The sequence below is a fragment of the Dreissena polymorpha genome, chromosome 6 (genome assembly GCF_020536995.1).
Source record: "Dreissena polymorpha isolate Duluth1 chromosome 6, UMN_Dpol_1.0, whole genome shotgun sequence".
NCBI lineage: Eukaryota > Metazoa > Mollusca > Bivalvia > Myida > Dreissenidae > Dreissena > Dreissena polymorpha.
Window position 1 is genome coordinate 52,555,651 of NC_068360.1, and position 27,475 is coordinate 52,583,125.

The window sequence follows — 27,475 nt, forward strand, 5'->3', positions numbered from 1 at the left end:
TGGCCATTTTGATTTTTGAACTTAAAGTATGACCTTGACCTTGGAGATATTGACGTAATTCTTTCGCGTGACACTCCGTCCAATGATGGTGAACAAATGTGCCAAATGATTTTAAAAATGCGCAATGAATCACATAGTAATGGTCCAGACAAGCTTATTTATGGCCATTTTTGACCTCTGAACTCAAAGTGTGACCTTGATCTTTGAGATATTGATGTAATTCATTCGCACGACACACCGTCCAATGATGGTGAACTAATGTGCCAAATGATTTTAAAATCTCACAATGAATGACATAGTTATGGCCCGGACAAGCTCATTTATGGCCATTTTTTACCTTTGAACTCAAAATGTGACCTTGACCTTGGAGATATCGACGAAATTCTTTCGCGCGACACACTGTCCAATGATGGTGATTAAATGTGCCAAATGATTTTAAAATCTCCTAATGAACAACATAGTTATGGCCCGGACAAGCTCATTTATGGCCATTTTTAACCTTTGAACTCAAAGAGTGTGACCTTGGAGATATCGACATAATTCTTTCGCAGGACACACTGTCCAATGATGGTGAACAAATGTGCCAAATGATTTTAAAATCTCACAGGGAACAACATAGTTATAGCCCTGACAAGCTCATTTATGGCCATTTTTGACCTTTGAACTCAGTGTGACCTTGACCTTGGAGATATCGACGTAATTCTTTTACGCGACACACCGTCCAATGATGGTGAACAAACCTGCCAAATGATTTACAAACTCACAGTGAATGACAAAGTTATGGTCCGGACAAGCTTGTTCCGCCCGTCGCCGACATTCACCAATCTAATAACCAGTTTTTTTCTTCGAAAACCTGGTTAAAAACTGCCATCTTTGTGTTCGAAGTCAAAACTGATCTACACAACAAACATAGATTTTCGTAATCATTTATATGACACGAAAACTGTCGTCAGATTGACCACTATCATGTACAAATGAATGAATGTTTCGGTAGCTTTATTATATGTGGTTTTTAACATTTTATCAATAAATGTACCGGTAATTCCTTTATTTAATCCACAGGCACTCTGGCATAAGTTACTAACCTCCTCCCCCAGCTGCTCTCCCAAAACTCTCAAAATTGTCCATTTGTTATAAAAAATAACAAAACAAACAAGATATGTGTTTGTCAGAAACACTATGTCCCATTCTGTGCCGCTTTGAAACTGTATATTTGACCTTGAAGGATGACCTTAACCTTTCAGCACTCAAATGTGCAGCTCCATGAGACACACATGCATGCCAAATATCATGTTGCTATCTTCAATATTGCAAAAGATATGGCAAATGTTAAATTTTGATGCAAACAAACACACAAACCAACACGGGGCAAAAACAATATGTCCCCCACTATAGTGGGGGGGGGGGACATAAAAAAGTAAGTCAATTTTTTTAAAATTATATATATATAAGGTTTTTTTTACTAACCTCTTTTGTGTTGTTATTTTGTATAACAAATGGACACATTTGAGAGTTTTGGAAAGGGGTAGCAGCTGGGGATAGTGGGTACTAACTATAATGCTGCGTGCCTGTAATTCAATCCAACTCAAAACCCCAACAATTGTGACTTTCTATCATGGGGCAACTTTGTAATGTTTTATAAAATGATTAAAATCATTATTTGACTTATTATTAATAAATGTAAGGACCCATAATTTCGATGTTTATGTCCACCATGAAAGACCTATTTATGCAACTTTACCTACCACAGTACCCATTGCAAACATATTTTTTACGTATAAATACATAGAGAACAAACGTTTGAATGTTGTCACAATTGTAATATTGCAGAATAAAATCTGTACATTCAAAGAACAATAAAATTAGGCATACTGTAAATCACAATAACATTATTTCCATAATGCAACTGCTACAATATATCAAATACGAAGGTACAAAAATAAACAACAACATAGGTATTAAAACAGAAAATGGCATTCCTTGTATGGTTCCAAGCAAAAGAAACGTTAGGAATGAAGTATGACACGTTAACATTGTAAATTTAAATTGAAGCACTTGCTTTTTAATCAACTGTAGATATCATATCTTAATTTTAGAAGCATAGATTGTCATCATATACCCAACATAGGATATATAAGCAACATGACATGGGATATATGACAAACCCCACATGGGATATATGATAAACCCTACATGGGATACATGATAAACCCGACATGGGATATATGATAAACCCTTCATGGGATATATGATAAACCCGACATGGGATATATGATAAATCCGACAAGGGATATATGATAAACCCGTCATAGGATATATGATAAACCCGTCATGGGATATATGATTAATCCGACATGGGATATATGATTGATCCGACATGGGATTTAAGATAAACCCGTCATGGGATATATGATAAACCCGTCATGGGATATATATTAAACCAGACATGGGATATATGATACACCCGACATGGGATATATGATAAATCTGACATGGGATATACGATAAACCCAACATGGGATATATGATAAACCTGACATGGGATATATGATTATAAACTTACTTCATAATTTAAGTAAATAGGAACACATATATTATAATTACAATTTTTGTCCTGCATGCAAAGGAAATACAAATATGACCCTAGTTTGGTTTTGCGTGTGAGTGTTTTTTAGGAAGCACTTAAATGCAGGCTATTTATGTAATTCAATACTGTTGGGCATTTTAGTTGAATGAATCAGTTTTTTAGAATCTGTACTTATTACATTAGATGTAATAACAGTAACAGGCAATGCAAATTTAATGAAATTTTATATTTTAAATTAATGTTGTATGTTGTTAAATATAAATATAAAAAAAAATCATGTTTTCTGATAAAAGATAGATGTACCAGATGGCAGCAAATAATGTTTTATTGGACACAGAAACAGTTTATGGCTAAAAATTTATACATTTGAGTTGTATAACCCTTAAACAATTTAAATGCTTATATGTATAATATAAACCACAAAACACAACGCCATACAAATATATAAACAAAGTGTGGAGACAAATTATATTCACCAAAATTAAGCCTGCAATAATTAACAAGCCAGCATGAAAATGTTTTGATTTTTACTCTCTGGCAAGTTGAAATTCAACAAGATGGTTTAGTTGGATATGTCACAATTATGTAAGCAATAACATTGCTTATGTAATCCAATGTAAAATATGACTAATACATTATAAATTTATGAATTTTATGAGTTGGAAGGATTCGGTATAACATGAAAAACAAAGGCACATTAAAATGTTCATATTTCCATACAAAACATGCAATTAAAGTGCTTAAACAGAAATAAAATTCATTAGCATGTTTAATTTCGAACTGCAGAAACAAATTAACAAACAAACACAATGTTAATGCTGTCTTCTGATCTCAATGTAAGGACTTCCAATTGTAAAGCTTACATATATAGCACATTCAAGGTAACAGTTGACAGTAACACGCCAATTTGTAGATTTTGACATATTGTTTATTGATTTCTTTATGTAGAATGTCTTACAGACACTTGTTTAAGACAAGCTGAAACACCTTCAAACTTTACAGGACCGACTTCCTTTGAGAAATTCAGTTTAAATAAAAATTCTAATACAAATTATAACTGACCAATGAAGAAAAAATAATTTGGGATTGACCCTTTTGTTTTGGAATTGGGTCTGTTTTGCAAGCATGTCTCTGGCAGCCCTTTTACATTTTTACAAGCAAGTGCCTACAAGATTGGTCTTTTTATGACATTTATACAATTAAATATATATACATACAAGTATATGAAATATTCTTGTTTTTAAGTCATTAAAATGTTGTTCCTTGTGACTTACTCTGAAGAGTTTTTGACATGAAAAACATCAACAAATAAACAAGAGGAACAATTCAAATCTATTAAAAAAGAGCTTACCTTTCACAAATTAACATAACAGAAACATAACTCTTACAAAGAAGTTAATTTTAACAAATAAATTTAACACCTGTTATTTAAGCCACATATGCATTTCCAGTAATTTGAATAAAAATCAATAAAATAAACTTTTGTATTAAAAAATAATGCAGATAGCTTTCACAAGTATTGTTATAATTGTGGAAACATTCATTTATTATCTTTAAAAAACACATCTTTTTTTTATTAAAATATTTTTTCATATTAAAGGTGCAAATTTTTTATAACATTTTGTCAATCCTTGTGAACGACAGAAAAGTAAAGGTATTGTCATGGGCAAACCAAAGAACGTTTGGAAGTTTCGGAAAACCCTTCTGTTTGTCCCTTCTCAGCATGTATTTGCCCAACTGTTTTTACAGTCTATATCAGAAATCATGCTTTATATAATTGACCTGTAATCAGGACAATTCAAACATTTCTGGTAGACCACACTCCACTCTTCAGACAGGCTCAGAAATACTTACATGTCCCTCCAACTCAAACAACTACACTTGCACAGTCAACACTGTCATGTTACAGCAGACAGAAACAAAAATAACATTGTTTCTTGAACACATACACAGATTACCTCCCTTATCACATAAAACATGAGCACAGTTGTCCCCCTTTGCATTACACTTCAGTTTGGCAGTAGAGTTCTTTAAGAGCCTTCAGTTCTTCAATAAGAGTCTTATTTTGATTTTCTAATACTGCAACACGGTTTTCCAGACACTTCACATAGTCCTTTTTCTTTCGACGACACTCCTTTGCAGCTTCCCTATAACAGATATTTATACCTGAATATGGAATAGCAGTCATCCATTCAGCAACACTGATATATATTTTAGTCACATGATAACCTAATTGTGCAATAGCAAAATGGACGCAAATGTTCAAGTTTTGTTTGTTATACATGTATAACTTTTTCTTCCTCCATTTACGTATTAAAAACAGGTGACTGCATTATAAATGGTTGACAGTTAAACATGGTTAAGTACTGCATTTATTTCAGTAACATTGTATTTCTTAGTCACACCACTAAGTAATATTCCAAATAACTAACATTTAAGGGCATTTAAAACAATCCATATAAATTACTTAAAGGGATCTTTTCACGCTTTGGTAAATTGACAAAATTGAAAAAAGTTGTTTCAGATTCGCAAATTTTCGTTTTAGTTATGATATTTGTGAGGAAACAGTAATACTGAACATTTACCATGGTCTAATATAGCCATTATATGCATCTTTTGACGATTTTAAAACCTAAAAATTATAAAGCGTTGCAACGCGAAACGATTGAATAATTTGGAGAGTTCTGTTTTTGTCGTTAAATTTTGTGAAACTACGAAGATTGCTTATATAACGTATAAAATACTTCAAGTATATGTACTCGGCGGAATAGCTCAGTAGGCTAAAGCGTTTTTACTTCAGGACTCTGGCAGGACTCCAGGGGTCACTGGTTCGAAACCTGGTCCGGGCTATGTTCTTTTCCTTTTTTTAATTTTATTCTTGATTTTTTACTGGAGCTTTTACGATCCAATGTTTACATTTATCGATATGAAGCATTTAATGAATAAGTTAAAAAATGCCAAAATCTGTGAAAAGGCCCCTTTAATGTATTTAGCATGTACATACACAGTCATATACTTTTTTGTTACAACATTTTTGCTCATTTTATAAGTTAGGAAAGACTTAAAAATTATATACAGAAAACATTTGTGATTGAACATTCTGAAACTACCAACAATTAACAATCTTTTTAATACATTTTTAAACATGGACCATTATCGTTTAGGGATTTTTAAACTATTGTTTTCATCTTAACAAACGCAGTGACCCATTGAAAAAAAGTTTATTTTAAAAATAAAATATATTCAGGCAGATGAAATTTCACCAGTCTAATATTATTGCACATTCATGTGAAATTGAAGAAAAATGCAAAAAATTCACTATCCACATTTTTTTAACATGATTCAAACAAAAAGTTGAGTGACTCAAGTTAATCTGAATGTGCGTAAAGTGTCATCCCAGATTAGCCTATGCAGAGACTGAAAGGCTTATCTGTGTCTTTAATTTTCTGCATAACTGTATTTTCACTTATAAACTTTCTTATTATAAAAGATACCCCAACTAAGCTATAAGTGATGCACCTGATTAGCCTGTGCACATGCTAATCTGGGTTGAAACTTTATGCACATGGATTTAGCCAAGTTTTCCCAGAAAAAAAGGCCTTACTGCTCCCATATCTTTCCCACATACCTATTTTAAGAAGCCTGAGTTCCCGTTTCCGCGCTGCCTCCTCACTACCAGCATCCCGACCGAGGCCTGATGAAGTTGCCATGACAACCCCACCTTGCAGTGTGCCGGTATTGGCTATCTGGTACGCCTGCATCGTTCCTGTGCTTCCCACTGGAATACAAGGTGGATAGGGTAAGCATGCAGGCAGTTTTGAGAAGTTTGAGAAGTTTTTTTAACGAAATTGTCACAATTTATTGAAGTTCATGACTCAAACATTCACAATTTTAAAAGTTTTGACCATTTTTTCCCCACAATTTTGACAAGTTTGTGACTAAATTTCTCACAATTTAAAACAGCTGTTTTTTTTAAACAAATCCAAGGGGCAAAAGACCTTATCACCACATTAGGGGCCCTGAATGTTTCATAGGGATGCACAGGTTTAGGACTTACTGAGCCTTAAGGACTTGATCTAGTTAACTATGGCACAGGGTCCAGTCTTAATAAATGAGATTCATTCCAGACAAAACAACATTTAAAACATGTGGGTAAAGTGATGTCCTACATTAGCGTGTGCAGTCCACACAGGCTAGTCAGCCTGCAAGGCACTTTGCTTTTTACGGTATTTTTCGTTTAAACTAGTTTTAAGGAAGTCTTTTCTTAGCGAAAACCCAGTTAAAGTGTCGTCCCTAATAGACTGAATGATTGTGCTGATTGTACAGGCTCAGCAATTTTGTTTGCCCAATAGGAAATCATTTGTGCAAAAATTTTCTTCACATTGGGAAATTATTGTTTGATTTTTTGCTCACAAAAACTTATTATTATATTATTGTTACTTAGTTTTAAGTCATAGAGCTGCATAAGAAACTTACAAAATGTTGCTTTTTTGTAAACCTTTTAAACTAGATCAAGTCCTTAAGGCTCAGTAAGTCCTAAACCAGCATGTGAGATTGATCTATAATGCATGTTTTTAATATTCCCAAGTGTTTTGGGTACACTGCCAGTGTCATCATACGATTCAACACACTAAGCGTTATGTTATCATTTTAATTTTCGAGACATAGGTTAAATGTGCTTTGGTTCAAGCACATTTTATCTGTTTATGGTCAAACAATATTATGGATTTAATGCAAGATCCTCTTAGTAGTGCTATCAGAGTATAAAAACGATAACTTATTAAGAATGAACCAAGCCTCCTTTAAACAAATATACATTTAACCAACCCTTTCACACTCAGAAGCAAATGTAAAAAGCTGTATGCACCAGCACAAAATGAGGACAGCTGTTCAGATTTTAAGCTGTTTTAAGTTTGATTCTCATCAATAAGGGTTGAAAATAAAGACTTTAAAACTTGAATCTATTAAGAAAGGTCTTTAATTTAATTTGTTTTTCTACAGGGCTACAAATAGGTTGAGATGCATATCTGAGTGGTAAAGAGTTAATGGATAGGCCAATCTACACTAACTTTCTCGGGCGTCCCACAGGGAGAGGTCTATACCTGGGATATAGAACTGCTAGCCGTCAGGGCCTTGTGCATACTGTACGATGGTTGGGCCAGTGGTTTGCCCACTGGACGATTGGTTGGCATTGGTCATCGTGAGGGTTTGCAGGCCCTGGGCTATTGGGGTCCCGTCGGCACTCACGCTGATCTGGATGGCTCCGGATGGCAACACTACAAGTTGGAGTTATATATGAGCCTCGCTCTGGGGAAACCAGGCTTAATGGATTGGGTAACACTTGGAATAAAAATAGCTCCATTTTAGGAAATATAGGCTAGATGCATGTGCATGAAACAATTGTCTAAACATTTACAAAACTTTAACCCGTACATACAATATCACATTACGGGTAATTGGTGTAGTAATTTTAGGTTGGCTTTTTATATATACATACTTTGCTGCCTGGATAACCAAAAATTAAGAAAGCTAGAGCTTTGTAACAAAAGTTACTAATACTTCTGCACAGCTTTGTTACAGCATGGCAGCCATGACCATGGGAAAAAAAAAGGAACAGTGCACTAGACATTTCTATTCTGCTCATATGTAATTTGTAATGTATAGCTTATGGTTAAGTTTCAATGCAATTGTCTGAGAAATGTAGATGTAGTTAGCTACACATACAGATACAATTTCAATGGCAGCCACTTAGATCAAGGGCCCATAATTCTGAAAAAAAAAACAAGAGCTGTGTTTGTGAAACACAATGCCCCCTACTGAGCTTTGAAGCCATATATTTGACCCTTGACCTTGAAGGATGACCTTGACCTTTCACCACTCAAAATATGCAGCTCAATGAGATACACATGCATGCAAAATGTTAAGTTGCTACCTTCAATATTGCAAAAGTTACGACCAAGGTTAAAGTTTTTGGACAGACACACACATACAATTACAGACAAACAGGCAAAAAACAATATACCCTTGATCATTCGATACAGGGCATAAAAATGAACACATGCGTCAAGCCTGTTGCTTTGACCTATCACCTGTTTTCCTAAAAAAAGACGTCATTCTTTCCTAATCAGAAGCCATCAAGACATACCACTAAAGATAACTTAACAGCAAGGGAGGAATCATTTAACATGTTTGAGGCAAATCAGAATAATAAAAGAGAGATCAATATTATAGAAGTTCTTAATGATTAAGCACAACAAACATTTATTTAAAAATCAAGGCACTAATAAGTGCTAAAACAAGCATTGTTGGTGTATTGTCAAGAAATCCTTTCCTTAACAAGACAAACAGAGCTGGCTTACAGGGCTCGAAATTAACACGCACACACTCACAAAATGCGAGTGAAAAATACTGATTGCGAGTTAAGTTTTAAGCCACTAGTATTTTTTTGCGAGTAAAGAAATAGTGGAAAAAAAACTAGTAATATAAATGCACTCGACGTCATGAACGCTAAACCGTAGGTCATTTTATAGAACGTCTAAATACCTGTATGCGGAAGCGCGCACCTTGTATGTAGACTGGTTACTTATAGTACAGATATGCGGATAGTATTGGTACAAAGAACGTGAAACAGTCGACTATTCACATTTGTTCATTGAACTTGAACAGACATGGCGTCGACGCCAAACATAATTAGTTTCTTTTTGCCTACAGACAGAAATAAAAATACGAAAGATAAAGTAAAGTTAACCGTTGATTTGTATTTTGGTGACGTTGCACTCAACACACGATATCATAGCTGATTTTTTTCACTATTTGAAAACCCATTAAAAATATCCCAAACTGACACTTAAACTTTGTTTTCTGAGTGAACACGACACACTTATATTTGAAAACAATACCCTTATGGTTCAAGGAACTGATATCTTTGTATGATTGCAGAAATAAAAAGTGTATGTTAAGTACTTTTTATTTTGTTTTAATAGTACTAAATTAATGTCCAAACTTTTTTATGTTTCCTGCAAAATTTGCGAGACTGTTTTTGATTTTGCGAGTTGGTTTTAAAGCTGCTCGCAATGTTTTGCAAGTAGAAAAAAAAGTTAATTTCGAGCCCTGGGCTTACAGACAGTTCACTTGCATAATAAATATTTAAGTGCATATTACAACTGCTAAAAGCTCGCCACATGCAATGCTTAGACCATGTAAGCTCTTACAAAATGTTTTTACCTCAAGGTAAATCAAATATCAGGTTTTATCAAAACCTAGACATGAGTAATTTATTTTTAACTTTTATTTTGTAGCTCAATTACATCCGAAGCTTAATGCTTATTGAAACGCTCTCGAGTCTGTTTTCTTGGTAAAACCAGTATTCATTTTTTTTGGTGGAGATCCAAAGAACACTCATATAGTGTGTATCAAACTCCTGACTTCCCAGTTGCTAGAAACATGATATCCACAAAGCCCTATTGACATTTAAAAGAATAAAAATATTAATTGTTAGCTCGCCATTTACAAAGAAAAGAAGTCAAACAGATTGCAAAACAGAAGCACTAGTTCAGTAGTTACTAGTATCCAGGTACCTGTAGCGTTCCCGTACTGTATGGCAGCGGCCAGACCCGTACTGTCCTGGGACTCTCCGTCCTGACTACTGTCGTTTGACTCCTCCTCTATCTTCGTTACAGTCACAGGGGAGGACAGCTCGTTAAAGATTTTCCTAAACAAAAGACATCTTTTTAAATAGTACTTCCATGAGGTTAATTCTATTGAAACATGTTAACAGCTGATTTATTTTACGCTATTACTTTTACATGTTTTCCCATAATACTATGATAAATCACATAACAGTTACCTTTTCTGGTGTTTTAAAAAAAAATGCTTAATAATAATATTTGATGTGAATGAATAATTTTAATGGGTCAGAATCAGCTGTAAACATTTCTGTGCTTTATTCAAACATAACACTTAAAGATCACAAATGTTTACAATTCCAATAAAATTTCCCTCCACTAACCCAATCATCATGGATTCAGTTACATAAATTTAAAGACACTTAACAAAGTTGCAAGGGGTTGTTTTATACCCAGTAGAAGCAATCATGTGTGACAAACTGCCTAACATCCTGTTGCTATTGTTTGAAATGTATCACACTTCCCTAGATGTGAGAAGTTTTTTCAACTTGACAGATTAACATATAACATCACCTAGGGATGTGCCCAATTATTTTCTTAATTATTTACTTGTAATCAGGTAGAGATAATGTCAGGTAAATTACATCAAATAACTTGACATTAAAAGTCCCCACTAATTGAAAGTATTTTACAACTCTTACTGAATGACACACAACTTAGGCATTTTCAGAACAAATAATTAATGAACAAATAATAAATTATATCACATGCATTATCATCTAATTCATTATTTGATATAAACCATTCTTATTTCTTTTAACATTTACAATATTTTCGTTATACATAAATCAAGGGACAAAATCTAATATATTCTTGCTGGTTTTCTTTTAACATGTCAATACAGACAATAACACATTGTAGTCTAGAAAGTCAAATTAAAACAAGAGTTGACAGAGGACAGCGCGCTCGACTGTTCGAGTGCTTGACAGTATAAAGTAAGCCATCATGGGGAAATTGTTAATATTCAATAATGGGGTATAATGTGGGGTGTGGTCATTTACTAGTATTAGACGATCTTTCAAAAATAAAAAAAGGAAAAATATTTATTTTTTATATATATTTTTTTTTTGGGGGGGGGGGGGGGGAGGGGGGGGGGGGGGTAGGAGGAGTGAGAGGGGGGTATAATGTGGGGTGGGGTAATTTATTAGATATATTTAAAAAAAAATGGGGGTGAGGGGGTTATAATGTGGGGTGTGGTAATTTATTAGATGATGTTTAAAAAAATATTGTTGTTTGGAGGGGGGGGTAGGTTTGAGTGGGGGGGTGGGGAAATTCTGGGTAGGGGCGTGGGGTATTGTTTGGGTGAAATCCATTGTGGTATTCAGGTAGGTGTTGTTTTGTCAAAGTAATAATAAAATGTTTTCATAAATAAAGAAGTAATGGCAATTTACGCAAAATGTTCAATTATCTAAGTGTCAAGGGGGCCATAATTATGTCAAAAGCTTGATACAGTGGTCTGCTCTTGTTTATAGGTTGGGGTCATGTTGGTAAACAAGTATGCAACATTTAAAAAACAATATGTCAAAGGATATAGGAAATATTTGGGGTAGTACGCAAACTTTAACATATATTTATCAATAAAATGCATATTCTAAGTATAAAAAGGGGCAATAATTATGACAAAATGCTTGATAGAGTTGTCTGCTATTGTTTATAGGTTGGGGTCATGTTGGTTAACAAGTATGCAAATATGAAAGCAATATGTCAAGGGACAAAGAAAATATTTGGGGTAGTACGAAAACTTTAACATTTGCACGCTAACGCCGGGGGTGAGAAGGATAGCTCCACTATATATTTTTGATTTTCATATATAATAGTCGAGCTAAAAATGTTTCACCGGTCTATCTAAGTTCTGAGTTCATGGTGCATCTATTTTCTGAGTTCATTGTCTATCTATTAACTAATTTAAACCTGCATGACACTGACATTCACTAATATCACCCATTTCAAAAGGAGTCATGATCAGACTGTGAAAAACGGGGCTTAATGCATGTGCGAAAAGTGTCGTCCCAGATAAGCATATTCAGTCAACAAAGGCTAGTCAGGGACGACACTTTATTTAGCCTAAACTGGATGTTTGCTCCAAAAGATATTCTTCATCCAAAAGTGTTGTCCCTAATTCATGGTTCAAACAGAATTCTCAAACCTAAATTCAAGCACTTTTCAAGAACTTTTCAAGGCCAAATTTTCATTTTCAAGGCCGAGAACCGTAGGTTAGTTTCCTTAAAAAAGTGCATTTTCAAGCAAGTTTAACACAGTAAATATCATTTATTTGCTCAAACAAATTCAACTTATTCCACAATAACTCATACATGTTATTTCTAGTTATTACATACATGTTATCCATCCTTAACTCAATGAGTCTCACATACAGTTTGTCAACCAGTTCCCGATAATCAGCAGTTCCGATTAATTTGTATTTAATTTTCCATAATGCCCCAATAAAAACAAAATGATAAGTGTCTAAGGTATACATTAGGTAAATGAATAAATTAACAAAGTTTTAGCAAGAAATCTTTTGTACATAGCTTACAGGGTGGAAAAATGCAGCAAAAAGTTAACCGGAACTGATTGAATGAGTTATGTTTTGAAATGTGCATATGGATATAGAAGGCTTTATTATTTTCAAATAAGTTTTTTGCTGATTGAAAATAAATGCTATGACAATGTTTTGAAATACTAATTCTGTAAGCTGAATGATTTTTAATTATTTTCCTAAGGTTGAACTTTAATTGGCTATTTATGACAAAAAACTGCATATGCCGTCTGACCTAACCTGTTATCATACAAAATAAATATTACCCTTAATTTTTACATCTTCTCACATTGACACTAAATCCCGAAAAAATTATTGTGGTAAAAAGAATAAACGTTTTTGCTGGGCGATTCTAAACTGGTGTACTGACTGTATGTATTTACTTTTTAAAGTTATTACAAACAAACACATTGCTTGTCAATTTCATGTTTTCTTTGTGGGTTTCCCCTTTCTTGTGGCTTTTCAAAGCGCTTTCCCCCATCCCCTGACATCAACGGTCTTCATACAGACCCGACAATGTGCTTTTTGAATGTCATTTGTTTTCTGTACCCAGGAATATTAAGTTAACCACCCTGGTTTGAAATGACACATCCCCATTGCTGCGTTTTCACTCGCGAAAATTGATCACAATGGAGAGCCTCTGACGTATACACATAATCTGTGACGTGTACACATAACGTTCCGTACTCAATAGTGTACGAAACTTATATATTTCGTACTCAACTTTTTGCGCGAAGGAATTTATGATAATTTTCGTAATATTTCCCTTAAGAACGATTTAAGATTATAATTAAAGCGATGATACATGTAATTTTGAGCAGAAATAAACATTTTCAAGGCTTTTTTTACATGGAATAAGCACTTTTCAAGCACTTTTTCAAGGCCAACCTTTGTTCAAGGGCTTTTCAAGCCTAGGACTCGTTTTCAAGCACTTTTCAAGCCTTGTGCGAACCCTGCTAATTAGTCTATGAGGTCTACACATGCTTATATGAGACGACACTTTACCCATATTAGTGTTTTTCCCAGGAGGGCAAAGGGGCATGGCGCATTACTTTCAAAAAGGGCATTTTAGCGCGCAGTTTAGGCAAAAAGAGGGCAAAAACGTTCCCTGAATACCTAAATTACGTTGAAACATGTAATCGCATCAGAAGCAGTTGTGGAAAAAATAACATATAAACAAGCACATTTAATGGTAATTGATGTATTTAACTTACTATAATTTATATTAATATATTTACGTTGCAATGTACATTTAAGTTCCATGCTGTTTCAATAAACTGTACAGCACGAAAAACATAATAAAGCAATATATGCATATGAATCTGATTATACCCCGATCCACTAACATATAAATGAAACCATGTTTGCCTTATCCCATTTTCTAACAATAATCTTGCCAAATGTTTAAAATAACATCAGTCGTCGAAATCCGCACTAGTCCGACAGCAAAAAACTAGTATTTTTTCTTGCGGGCTTGTAGGAAATCCAATATTACAAGCCCGACGTGCTTGTACAATTCATTAAACAGAAAACAAGTTCCACTTTCATTTTCAATATTTGTAAACAAAGTTTTGAGTCCCTTAAATCAACAGACGCTTACCGGTGTTTTAACACACTGCGCACACGTGCTGGGCAATCAGCCGATAATTGGATTACTGTGCATAAAACGCATGGTTTTGTGGTTCCTGGATTACTATTATGTAAAATAAATGTTTTGCGTTGCGTTTGGGACACAGAGAGTAATGGCCGAACAGTTGTCATTGAAGTACGTCGTTGAGGAATGCGAATCTGAGGTAACTGTGATTGACGCATTTGTCAAGTGGCTTTTTGTAAAATAACCTGGCAGTTAATTGCTTATATATTTTCTGGTGGGTCAGGTTTGCTCTCTCTTTCACATGGATATATGGGATACATTTCTGCTAATTTTTTACCTAAACTTTATGTATATATTTATAATTGTGATTTGATTGAAATCCATGTGTGAAATAGAGAATAATACGTTAGTGTTGATTATAGATCAGGTTTATCATGCAAGGCTCAGAAAACAAAAAGCACAAGCCTTGGCAAGTGCTTTTTCGTTTTCGTGCCGAGCATGATTAACCTGATCTATAATCAACACTAATCTATAATTCTAATTATCCCACTTTTTATTTTGTAAACCTTTTTGTTTATTTAAATTTAAAACAAAATTAGTTTGACTGGATAATTTCGCTTGATTTATGACGTCATTTCGTCGAAATATTGACGTCATTTCCTGCCGTTGATTATAGATGATATTTAATCAACGGGGCTTTAATCAACCGAATTCGCTGTAAAAGTGGGATTAATTAATTTCTTCTTATTTCAGGATTCGAAAGAGGCTGGCTCAGATGACGAGGAAGCTAACTTGGATGAGGATGAAATTAATAAGAGATTTATATTGTATTCTAAAGATTAAATAAATGAATGCTTCTTTGGATGTTTTATGTTATGTTTATCTGCATTTTTAACAAAAATGTTTGGGCTAGTAAAATCTGACTAGGGCTTGTTCAAATTCCCATAGCACTAGCCCGACTTGCTTGTAGATTTAAATCTGAATTTCAATGACTGTAACATTGTGAGTAAATTGATCGCTAACAATATGCAAACACTCGTTTCCATGACATACACCAACCGAGTAGATTACAAATAAATAATGTTGTTGCTATCTAAAACATTTTATGCATCTTTGATTATCACAGACATTTCATTAATTCCTTCTTAATGTATAACCTCCATTGTTAATTCAATCATTTACGACGTTATTTGCCATTTTTACCGAGTCAAAATTTAATTCTGTTTAGTCCGCCATGTTGTTAAAATGATGTAAGCGACTGGTGCGCATAGCAACGTTAAATCGTATACGCGATTCGCATTTTGTTAAATTAGTATACGTCTCAATAATTATTTCAATAATTAGATCTAATTATCTTAAAGACGAAAACGATAAAGAATAAATTTGTTTTTGTTTTTAAATGTAATTATGCGTAAAAATATATGTTTTGATATAACTGAATAATGCATGCAATGCACAATTGCCACGAGAATAACATTGAGTTTTTCATCAAAAGTCTCCGAAGTAACGATTTTATCGTGGAGGAGTACACAATGCCGACCGAAAAGTGCGCTTGGTATAACATAGACTCTGGCATTATGGATTGATACTGACACGGGGTTATTCACGCATGACTAATTCACAGCTTTGGAGCAGTCAGTAAGACCTACCTATAAATCGAGCACTGTAATAGATTAAATCTGCTCAATTAATATAGTCGATTAGAAGTTGATGTCTCTCGAGTAAATCAAGCACAGTCGGAGCGTCACAGACAATCAAGGACGCTGATTTTGCGGACCAAGTTAGGTCATAAGGCAATAAAGATGTTATCGATAAGGGCGCGTGGCGAAATTTGCCTTTGAAAAGGGCAGAGTGGCTATCCGTGAGGGCAGTGTGGCATTTCGCCACTCTAAAATGGCCTGGGAAAAACACTACATATGCAGTTAACCCTGTTTTCCTTAAGAACATCTAATTAAACAAAAAAACTGTTATCACAATTTATACCTGTAGGATGGCCTTCTGGACAGAATCTCTCTTCTCTTCCTTCCTTCCGAATGGTCTGATAAATCTTCGTCAATGTGTGCCACCTAAAATATAGTTTCATAGAGTTAACATTCACACCTAAAATAAAGTGTCACAGAGTAAAACATTAACATGTGTTACTCTCACAAATTGAAACTTTTCCTTCAAATTGATAAGACCAGTTACACCACTTACCAATTCTAGTTTTTCTAATCATTATGTTTAATAAATATTGTTTAGCCAATCCGTACCTAAATCAATCAACTTTCCAGGCTTGCTAAGATCCAAAAGGAGAATTAACTGTCTGGTTACAAGCACAGCTCTTTTGCACAGGGTTTGCCAAAACTTGAAAAATCTGTCAGTCATTCGGACTGACAGACTTGAATTTTTTGTCAGTCCGAATCAGTTTCTGTCAGTCCCACTGTCCGACTAAATTATAACAGCAGAACACAACAAAAGAGAGTACCCTTTTGATGTTTATTGGTTTTGATCACATTAAAATAAATAAAAACATGTCCAAAGTCGATATAATTAAACAATTATTATATTAATAATAAACCACATATAAACCAAAGGTATTCTTTTTAGACTTCTTTTTGTCAAACTGTTTTTTAGCCTGCACAGATTTAACAAATCCGTGTTCTTGAAAAGTTAGGGTGACATCCAATCAAGTTTGACTTAATTGCACACACCCATTCACACTACTTTGGATGACTTCAATTTCTGTTTATTAGCCGATTCAGGCCTCGACACTAACGGTGGTCCGGGGACCCGAGGCCCCCAGATCTTGGCGAGGACCACCAGTTCTTTCAAGCTGGGTGGTCCTCCGGGAACCCTAAATTTATAGAACCACTTGGTCTTGATTGACCATTTGAATTTTTATAAGTGCCTCCAACTTTTAAAGAGCGGCGTATAAAAAAAAGGTAAAATCTTATTCGAAAATGTACAGCGAATCGAAAGCACGCGACTGAGCATTAGCGGCCAGCGTCTGTCAGTTGTAAATTTTGATTTTCGACGATGTAAGCGACCTACATTGCAGAGAGTATATTGAAATCACTGAAGCGTGTAAGTGTTACAAACGGTGTTTTTACTGCTTTTGTCAAGTTTTATGGGGGTTATTATCGGATTATTAATGGCTCATTTATGATATTGAGCCCCCAAAAAAGTAACACTGGGACAAACTGTCACGACGATCAGTAATTATAATAATTATTAGGGCCGCTATTTCTTTAATCAAAACCATAGGCAAAAGCATTTAATTTCCCTCAAAATCACATGCCGGTATACACTTTTTTTCTACAGGTATTTGTGAGCATTTCTGTTTAATAGTTCCATTATTATAATGACCTTGGAAGGATATAATTTGATTTAGATACCAACAATTTCTGAAATAAAAAGTATATCGTTCACTTGGCGTACTATATTTCGGATATGTTCAAATTCGGACATTTAAAGATAGCGACATGTATGTGTTTGTTTGTTGTTGATAGTTTGTAAAAAAAATATGCTTTATGTTATTTCAGACAACTAGAATAGATGGTGGTAATTATCTGGACCTTTCTGTCAGGAAATAGGCGTGAACAACTATAATTTAATTGATCCTGGAAATCATCCACCACTAACAGAAAACGTATAAACAACAGAAGCTGATGTATGACATGTCCAAATGACCATATATAACTGTTTAACAAATTAAGTGAGATGATTTATTTTCTGATGTTTTATATTTCTTGTTCCCTTTCAAATGATGTAAATTGGTGTGATTCTATGTTTAAATAATTAATTTTGAAAAATTAAGGCAGCATACTGTTTAATACATTGAAGTTAACATTGTTATATTATTTTGGTTATCTGTGTTGTTTATCAAGTTGAAAAAAATGGTATTTATATACAAATAAAGCTTATTTAGACTTATGAAGGTATGACTTATGAAGGTACTTATTGTTTTTTATGTAATAATATACTTTTTAAAGTGATAATATAGGCAATGACATTAATGTAGTAAGGTTTCTTTAAATGATTGTTCTTATTAATAAGGTTGGAATATTCGACAGTTTTCACGGCGCGAAAAAGTTGCAACAAGTTTTTTTTGGGCCAGTGAAACCCCTGAATGCGCGTAATAACCTTTTATTTCTTAAAAGTTTATAATAAGAATTTCCGAAACGCTAAGTTCTGGCGGCGAAGGGCATTGCTGAAGATGATAATGCTGAAAATGATTATGACAAGGATGACGATGCTGATGATGAAATACATGATATCAAAAGTTTAAAAGACACGGTTATGAGCTTTTAATGGGTCTGCCTTAAATGGAAACAGAATTGAATATAGGAAATAAAAATGTGTACTAGTATGCTTCTTGTACTTATTTTCCCTTACGCCGAGAGTAGCTGTGTGTTGAAACAAGAGGGAACCCTAGTTTGGGTGAGGGCCACCAAAAGTTGAAATTAAGGTTCCCTCCGGGTACCCTGTCAAAAAAGTTAGTGTCAAGGCCTGCGATTTAACAAGTTCTTAAACAACACCTATTGTTAAAATATTTTCTCTTAGCTGAGGTGGTTGATTTCCAGGTTCAATTAAATGAATGTCTTTCACACCTATTTCTTGATAGAAAGGCCCATGATAGTTACCACCATCCATTCTTGTTGCCTGAAATAACACAAAACATATTGATACAAACTATCAACAACATATCAAAACATAAATATCCCTATGTCCGAATTTTAAAATATCCGAAATATAGTACATTGGGTGAAAAATCTAATTTTGATTTCAGAATTGTTGGTGTGTAAATTAAAATATATCCTTCCCATAACAATATAATAATGAAACTATTTAACAGAAATGCTCACAAATGCCTGTTGAAACAAGTTTTCATGCGGTTTTTGTTGTGGAGAAATTAAATGGAACAAATAAAATGGCTGTTGCTTTTTTTAACAAAGACCGTTGATTTTGAACTCGCATGTGATAGTCAATTCTAATCCAACTTTAAACATCAAAATGAAAAAGGATTTTGACAGAAGTTGAACAAAAAGTATTTACCTTCTATTAATCCAATAGCATATTATACACTTTGAGTGATCTTTTTGAAACCATTTTTCATCCGATTGTGTCGGTCAGTCGGACCGATTATCTTAAATCACTTGTCGGTCCTTAGAAAAAATTGCCGGCCAGGACCGGCGGACCGACGGTTTTGGCGAACCCTGTTTGCATAATGAAGGTTGATTAAAAATGTCTCAATATTTTGTATGATTTATTAAGTTTTTTTGTTTATGTTTTAGCACAATTTGACAAATATTGAATGTAAACCATACCTAACTACGGTGATTTTTCCTTCTTTATAAAGTCACAAAAACCTGCATTTTTTGCAATGGGGAAAAACAAAAACACAATTGAAGGTGTCCAGAAGATATACAAATAAATTAAGTGCAACATTTAGTTAATTTCCCTATGCAGCTCTATGGCTTTAACCTAAGTTTAAATAATATTGACAACTTGACAACTCCTAGTTATCAAGTATTTGTTAGCAGCACATCAAATACACCTATTTTCCAATCTGAAGACGTAACAAGATATTTTGGCTAATTCTTTTGTTTTCTTCATGCTTATTTTTCCTGATTTGGGGGGGGGGGGAGTTTTTCTCATGTATTTGAGTGTTGGGGCTTAATTACATGTATATTTGATTTGGGTGCAAATTGAATTCAACTCATGTGACTTGTATCATAGACGACTTACCCGTACGACCTGTATTGTAGGAACGTTTGATCCAGCTGTCTGAATCACTGAACCCTGACTCGTGTGAATAATTTGTTGATTTTGCTGAATCACTGAATGGGACGGATTTGATAATGAAACCTGGACGACCTGAAGTCCTTGGTTTACATCAATGTCTGAGTCAGACATTGCAAATCAGGTCCTGAAATTGAGAAGCCAATATTATCAATAACATTGATGAGCATAAAACTTTATCAACAAGACTTTTGCCAAGCAATCTATGTCCGCTTTCGGCTCCATCATTGTCAGATTTTTTAAATATATATTTGTTGCCATAGCAACCAGAATTCTTGACATAGGAACAAAGTGAAAAGACGAGCATAATCTCCATATTGCCATCTGACCATGTTCCAAGTTTCTTGAAAAAAATATGAAGAACTTAAAATTATCGCAGGATCCAGAAAAGTGTGACAGACTCACAGAGCGCAAACCATAAGTCCCCTCCTGTGAAACCGGTGGGGAAGTAATAAAATAGATAACCAGCAAGTAAAAAGTAATACAGAAGTCAAGGTCTGCTGAAATGTGCATGCTCAGCTGCATTTGCAATCTTTTATAAGCTTTCATTTGAAATAGTACCCAAAATTAAAAGAATTAAACTTTAATTTGCATTAAAATAATATGCTGTGAATTCCGTTTCAACAGTGTGTGAAATATGTGAGAGTAAGCCAGAGCGGACAACAAATTCTATGTCTGACAATCATTAGTGTGCTGACAAAAATTGCTTTGTCTGACATTTGGGTGGCGTGCTGTCAGACGCAGTGACTCAAACGATAATCGAAAAGTTCAAATGTAATATAAAGCTTCCTGTCTAACAGATATGAAGAACAATTCCGCAAAGATTCTAACCTATCTAGACAATTTGTCTAACAAACAGTTCTTATGTTTTGCTGAGCCTGCTTCCCTACCATAGCCTGCTCAATGAAATAAATTCAGAACACCAAAGAACTCTATGTGCTTTCGAATTATACTTGAACCCTATAGGTCAACTCTGTGTGCTTCATATTTATATTTTTAATGAAAATTAGTATTCAGGCTACAAAGTTGTAAAGCCTGGGTACATAATTAAGTGTTCAATGTAAAACAAAAACAAGATATGTGTTTGTCAGAAACACAATGCCCGCTTCTGCGCCGTTTGAAGCCAAATACGAACGTTGACGAGTGACGTCACGCGCACCTGCTAAATGACCCGAGTTTCTACTGGAGGGCAAAAAGCGCATATACAGAAGCTCTATCTCAATGTCTATCTCATAGTACTGCCTTGACAAAATCAACGTTTTTGTTGATAATCATGCATAATATCAAATATAATTTTAATTATGATGTCTGAAAAGACATAAGCATGCAAGGAACTTTATTTTTGAATAATATTGTTATTATTTGTTTTAACTTCAAACGAACTCGGGAGTGGAAAACCATTTAAGAGCACATACGGTATATGGTTACCACAAAATTTCTCTACTTGCACTTCTTTGCGACCATTTGAAGTTAAAACAAGTCTCAGAAATTGTAATTCTTTCAGAATAAAATAGATTTAATGAACGAAAACAATTGAGGATGAAGACAAACAACAAATAGATAGATTTTATCTTAGCAACATACCTGTATGCATGTAGTAACCTCTATATGTCTAAAAAAACTAACCTTGTTACACATTAAATAAATTTTATCGATTAATGTTATTGATTTATTTAATTGTTACACCAGTTTTGACACTCTGTGTTGCAGCATAGGTGTTAAATTGCACCTTTGTTCATCACAAATCGATTATCTCGTTATGATCGGAGACAGTCCAGACAAAGACAACAGGGTGTCATAAACTAAGGCACATTGGGTCCATGCCATAAACCACATGTTGCAGACGATTGTCTGTTCATTAAACACAATTCACGATACCTCCATGACATCTCTTGGCATTTTGAGAAATCAGTAAAGCCAAATTTTAAAGCAAAAAAGAAAAGTGGCTTCAATAAAATATTTTAACATTACAAAATGACGAAATCTGTCAGAAATGGATTAACAGGAACTAGTGCATTATATTAGCCAGTTAATTGAATCATTATAATACAGTGTTCAATAAATATAATTTTAACATATTGTGCAGTATTACTGCTACGTAATTAAGGGATCCGGCAAATGTAAACTTCGCTAGTACGTGTAAAGATTTTACGTTACTTCAGTGTACACAATACCATCATGAAAAGAAGCTATCATAATATGGTAAAAAATACTTGCGTTAAAGAAATGAAATTTATAATGTGTTTATAATAGAATGCTAGACTTTAAATTATCACTAATTATCACTAGCACGGACTCTAGATGACAATATACGCTCCGTGTCACTAGTAAAGAGATTTCAATATACATGCGAAGACAATTCAATTTGCATAATATGCAGGGTTTTTTCCGCGTTTGTATGATAAAATTTATTAACATTGGCATTCAATGTTAACGAAACGAAAATTTATTGATTGGAAAAGTATATAACCATAACATTTAAAAAAATTTATGTATTCCGTTTTTGGCTTTGTTTGATAATTGATTAAATGCACCTCTTACAAGCTGATGAAAAAAAACCTATCCATACCACTAATAATTATTATCAAATTAATTAGTGTTTTATTATTTGTGCAATATCATTTATTAAAGTCTTACTATCAGAAACAATAAGGCAATTTCATAGTTTTGTTTTGTGGGATTGTCAGTATTTAGTATTCCTACCACGTTTACTCTGATGCTTATAACTACATTGTTTTTATGAAGAGGGATCGATATATATATGTGAATATACATTTATTGGTACTAAATATAATATATTAGCACTATTTTTTTTAAAGATATTCATTTTTATTTCGCATTTGTTATCAAAATATTGATGAAGCAAAAGCCCTTTATACATGCTTTACGTTACTGTAACCAGTGTTTTTGCCCTCCAGTCAATGCGCATGCGCAGAAAATATCGAAATGTAAACAATAACAATCAACGTTCGTATATTTGACTTTTAACCTTGAAGGATGACCTTGACCTTTCACCATTAAAAATGTGCAGCTCCATGAAATACACAGTGACATGCATGCCAAATATGAAGGAGCTATCTTCAATATTGCAAGTTATGACCAATGTTAAAGTTTTCGAACGGAAAAACATACCAACTGACGGACAGTTAAAAAACTATATGCCACCCTTCAGGCGCATAATAATCACAAAATAACCATTAAGCAAACTCTAGCACGTAACAAATATTTTTTATACAAAATTACATATTTGCAAGGCATGACTGAAGGATATTCTCTTCTCTGGGTTAATTATTTAGGTTTGGTAAACAAATAATGAAAAAATAAATAATTTAGCAGTATACCCATTACATTCAAAATAGTTTTCTATTGCCAACTAGTTTCTGTTACGTCAGCACATAAAAAATATGAATGAAACGCGATGCATGAATATAACGTTAAAAAAACTGTAAAAATCAACTGTCGTGACCTAGTTTTCATAGGAACTGGAGAAAATTGCACAAATTGTATTTGATCGGGCAAAATCACTGCCAAAACACTTACTATATTATGAACAAGTCACACAAACACTTTACCATAAGCGTGGGAACTTTTGTAGAAATCCATGTTTGTAGTAATTCCAATGTTTTTGTCAACGATGTGTCTCCTTACCTTACCTTAGATTACCTTAGATGAGTTCTTGAAGAAGGCCCTCAGCCTCTGACTCAAGCTCTTCATTTTCTTTATCTCTTCCGGTCGAGATTTTAGCTTCAAAGTTGTAAACAATTTCTTGGTTTTTCCAATATTTATCAAGTCTTGCCTCAAATGACTTTATAGATGTAGCTGTAATAACGCTGTTTGGTAATGAGTTCCAGGTGTCAACGACTCGGTGGCTGAATGAGAACTTTCTGATGTCCAAACGAGGTCTTGTCTTATATAATTTCTTATTGTTTCCCCTAGTTACGCTTTCTTGATTCAGTTTTAACAATTCCTTTTCATCAAAATAATATTTTCCATTCAGTAGTTTATAAACTTCTATCATATCCCCTCTTACTCTTCTATAACTCAATGTTGGTATGTTCAATTTCTTTAATCGTTCTTCATATGATAGGTTGTTTAGTCCAGGAATCATTCTAGTAGCCCTAATCTGCATGTTTTCAACTGTAATAATGTCTTTTTTCTTGTAGGGGCACCAGATGGGATGGGCATATTCAACGTGAGGTCTGATCAGTGCAGTATATAACTTTTTGAATGTTGGAATGTCAAGGTATTCAAAGGATCTTCTCATTGCACCTAATACTGAGTTTGCCTTATTTACTTTTTCAGTTAAATGTTGTCCAAATGTAAGCTTATCGTCTATGGTGACCCCTATATCTTTCTCTGCATGGCTTATTTCCATAGGTTTCAAGTCTGGTCTTAATTTGTATGTTCTTTCGCACAATTTCTTATTACTTATAGTCATTGTTTTACATTTGTCTGGATGGAATCGGAGCAGCCACTTGTCAGACCATTTACTCATGCTAAATATGTCTTGCTGGAGCATTTCTTTGTCTTTTTCCGAGGCAATTTCCCTGAATATTTTTGTGTCATCTGCATATAAATACAGCTGGCTATCATTTTCTATGTTTTCAGTGATGTCGTTAATGAAAATTACGAAGAGCATCGGTCCGAGCACTGAGCCCTGGGGTATTCCGCTCGTAACTGGTTGCCACTTTGACTCACTTCCATTAACTATGACTTTCTGTCTTCTGTATGAGAGAAAGTTTTCAATCCAGTTTATAAACTTATTTCCGAAGCGATATATTTTCAGTTTGTGCACGAGACGCCGGTGTGAAACTTTATCGAAGGCTTTCATGTAATCACAGTATGCCACGTCGATGGAGCCTCCTCGATCAAGTATCTCTGTCCATTTATCGAGCACAGCTAGTAACTGTAAAACTGTTGATCGACCAGATATGAAACCAAATTGGTTTTCACTAAACAGGTTATGATTCTTCATATGTTTTACCATTTTCTCCCTTACTATCTTTTCGAGCAGTTTACACAGAATGCATGTTAAGCTGACTGGCCTATAGTTACCGGCATCTTTTTTGTCTCCCTTTTTATAAATAGCAGTAATGTGTGCAGTTTTCCATTCATCAGGCAGGGTACTTGTGTCTATGCTATTTTTAAAGATGATACAGATTGGTAATGATAATATGCTACTAAGTTCTTTCAGTATTCTTGGGCTCAGCTGGTCAGGACCTGGGGATTTATTAATAACCAGTTCATCTAGTTTCTTTTGTACTAGTTCAACTGTGATGTCAATCTCATCTTCAATTGGACAATCTTTCAACTGAATATATGGTAATTCATCATTGGGTTCTTGCGTGAATACTGACGAGAAGAATTCCCCGAGAACATTTGCCTTTTCGTAGTCTGTTTCAGTTAACGACTCCTTCTTGTCATCTTTGTATAAATCTGAGATTGTGGACTGAGTCTTTGATTTTGACTTAACGTAGGCCCAGAACCGTTTTGGATTATCATTAGCCGACAAAGCTATATCTTCTTCATACTTTTTTACTGATTGTCTTGTTAATTTTCTAACCTGATTTCTTACTCTCTTGTACTGTTCAAAAGCTCTTTCATCTCCAGTATTTCTATATCTATTCCATAATCTTTCTTTTCTTCTCATTTTACTTTTTAACTTTTTCGATAATTGTATTCCATGTTTCTTACTTGGTTTGTTAGCACTCGACTTTTTTCTTGGTATATGTTTTTGGATAGCCTCATTTACTTTCTCTGTGAAAAATTTCCACTGTTCATCTAATTTTTTATTTCTCATGGCACTTTCCCAATCTATGCTAAGTGTCTCTTTCATTGCATCAAAATCGGCTTTTGCAAAGTTAAGTCTCTCTTTTGCATGATGGTTTTGAGAATAACCGCAAAAGTTAAATGTTATAACAGAGTGGTCACTCTTCCCTAGTGGGTTTTCAATGCTTACACTATTTATCATTCCTTCCTCATTGCTGAATACAACGTCTAGAAGTGATGGATCTGCGTCTCCCCTTCCACGCGTTGGCTCATGTATGTGTTGATACCAGAAGCTGTCTCTGATGCACTCCACAAATTCAAAACTGAAGTCACCTGGTCCCTTGTCTGTAGACATATCACCCCAGTTGATATTTGGCAAGTTCAGATCACCTACTGTAACAAAGTGTGTGTATTTCATAGCAGTGATTTCATTGATCAAACTACAAAGCTTTTGACATTCTTCTGTGCTCATACTAGGGCTACGATATACTGATGTGAAGAGTAACTTGTCACATTTATTCAGGCTAATTTCAACACTTAGGTATTCATTGTAGACTGTCTTAAATGATACCTGGGTGAATTTCAATTCTTGATTGACATAAATCAGTAGACCTCTTCCCTCAGAGTCTTTACTAAGGTTTTTATACACAGTTTCATACCCGTCCAGGTTATACTCTGCAATCAGTCTTTCATATCTGAAGTTTTTAGCTTTTACCTCTTGTAATGCAATTATTTTAGGCTTTTCTTTCATGTCTATTAACTTCATTTTCAGTTAATAAAACTTATCATTTGTGAACGTATCTACATTTGTGAACAGAACTGGAAAACTATCTACAATGTTAAAAACATTTCTACACTGGTCACTGTGTTCATTTACTAACCCGGGCTGAGCGTTAGAGAGCCTAGTATGGGCTCGTTCGCCTCCATCCCTTTGGCCTTGAATGACTTTACCCTTACAATTTTTCTGTCCCACTGAGGGCCTCTGACCAAATACCGAAAATTTGGATCTTTTTCTGCCTCGGTTTTATCCTTCGCTTCTTTTCTCAGTTCTTTTTCCTTTTGTCGTTCATCGTAACTCATGTCATGTTTCACACCAACTTTCTTAATATATCCTACTTCTGAAAATTGAAGTTTATAGCAGTTTTTCATAATCGTTGCTTGTCTCGTTTTCTCTTCGCTCTGATTTCGTTCACAACTGCGTGATTGTTGAAAATTTCAATGATTTTAAACGAATATCAATCAAGACATAGTTAAAAATTAAAAGTGCTATCAGTTTTAGCTCAACTTTGTGTACAGGGTACATACCAATTACGCAGATTTCGTCACGACCTTGCCACCAATTAGAGTGGTTTAACTTGCAGATACGTAGTCGCCACGTCAAACGACGACCATCAGCGTCATCACTTTATCGCAGAGCCGAATAACTCTTAGAAAATGGATGAAATTCATCCGCATAACACCACAACAAAGAATTTCATTGGTTAATTTTATTCTGATGACGTCAGTAATTTCTTTAGTTC

General features: G+C 34.3%; 1 protein-coding gene and 1 pseudogene across 3 annotated transcripts in view; one reads left to right on the forward strand and one right to left on the reverse strand.

The window, feature by feature from the left end:
* Window positions 1–27,475, forward strand: part of LOC127833413 (thimet oligopeptidase-like) — a 388,329-nt gene that overhangs the window by 121,953 nt on the left and 238,901 nt on the right. The gene's annotated exons all lie outside the window — the stretch shown is intronic.
* LOC127833426 (cyclic AMP-responsive element-binding protein 1-like) lies at window positions 1,806–27,381 on the reverse strand (annotated as a pseudogene).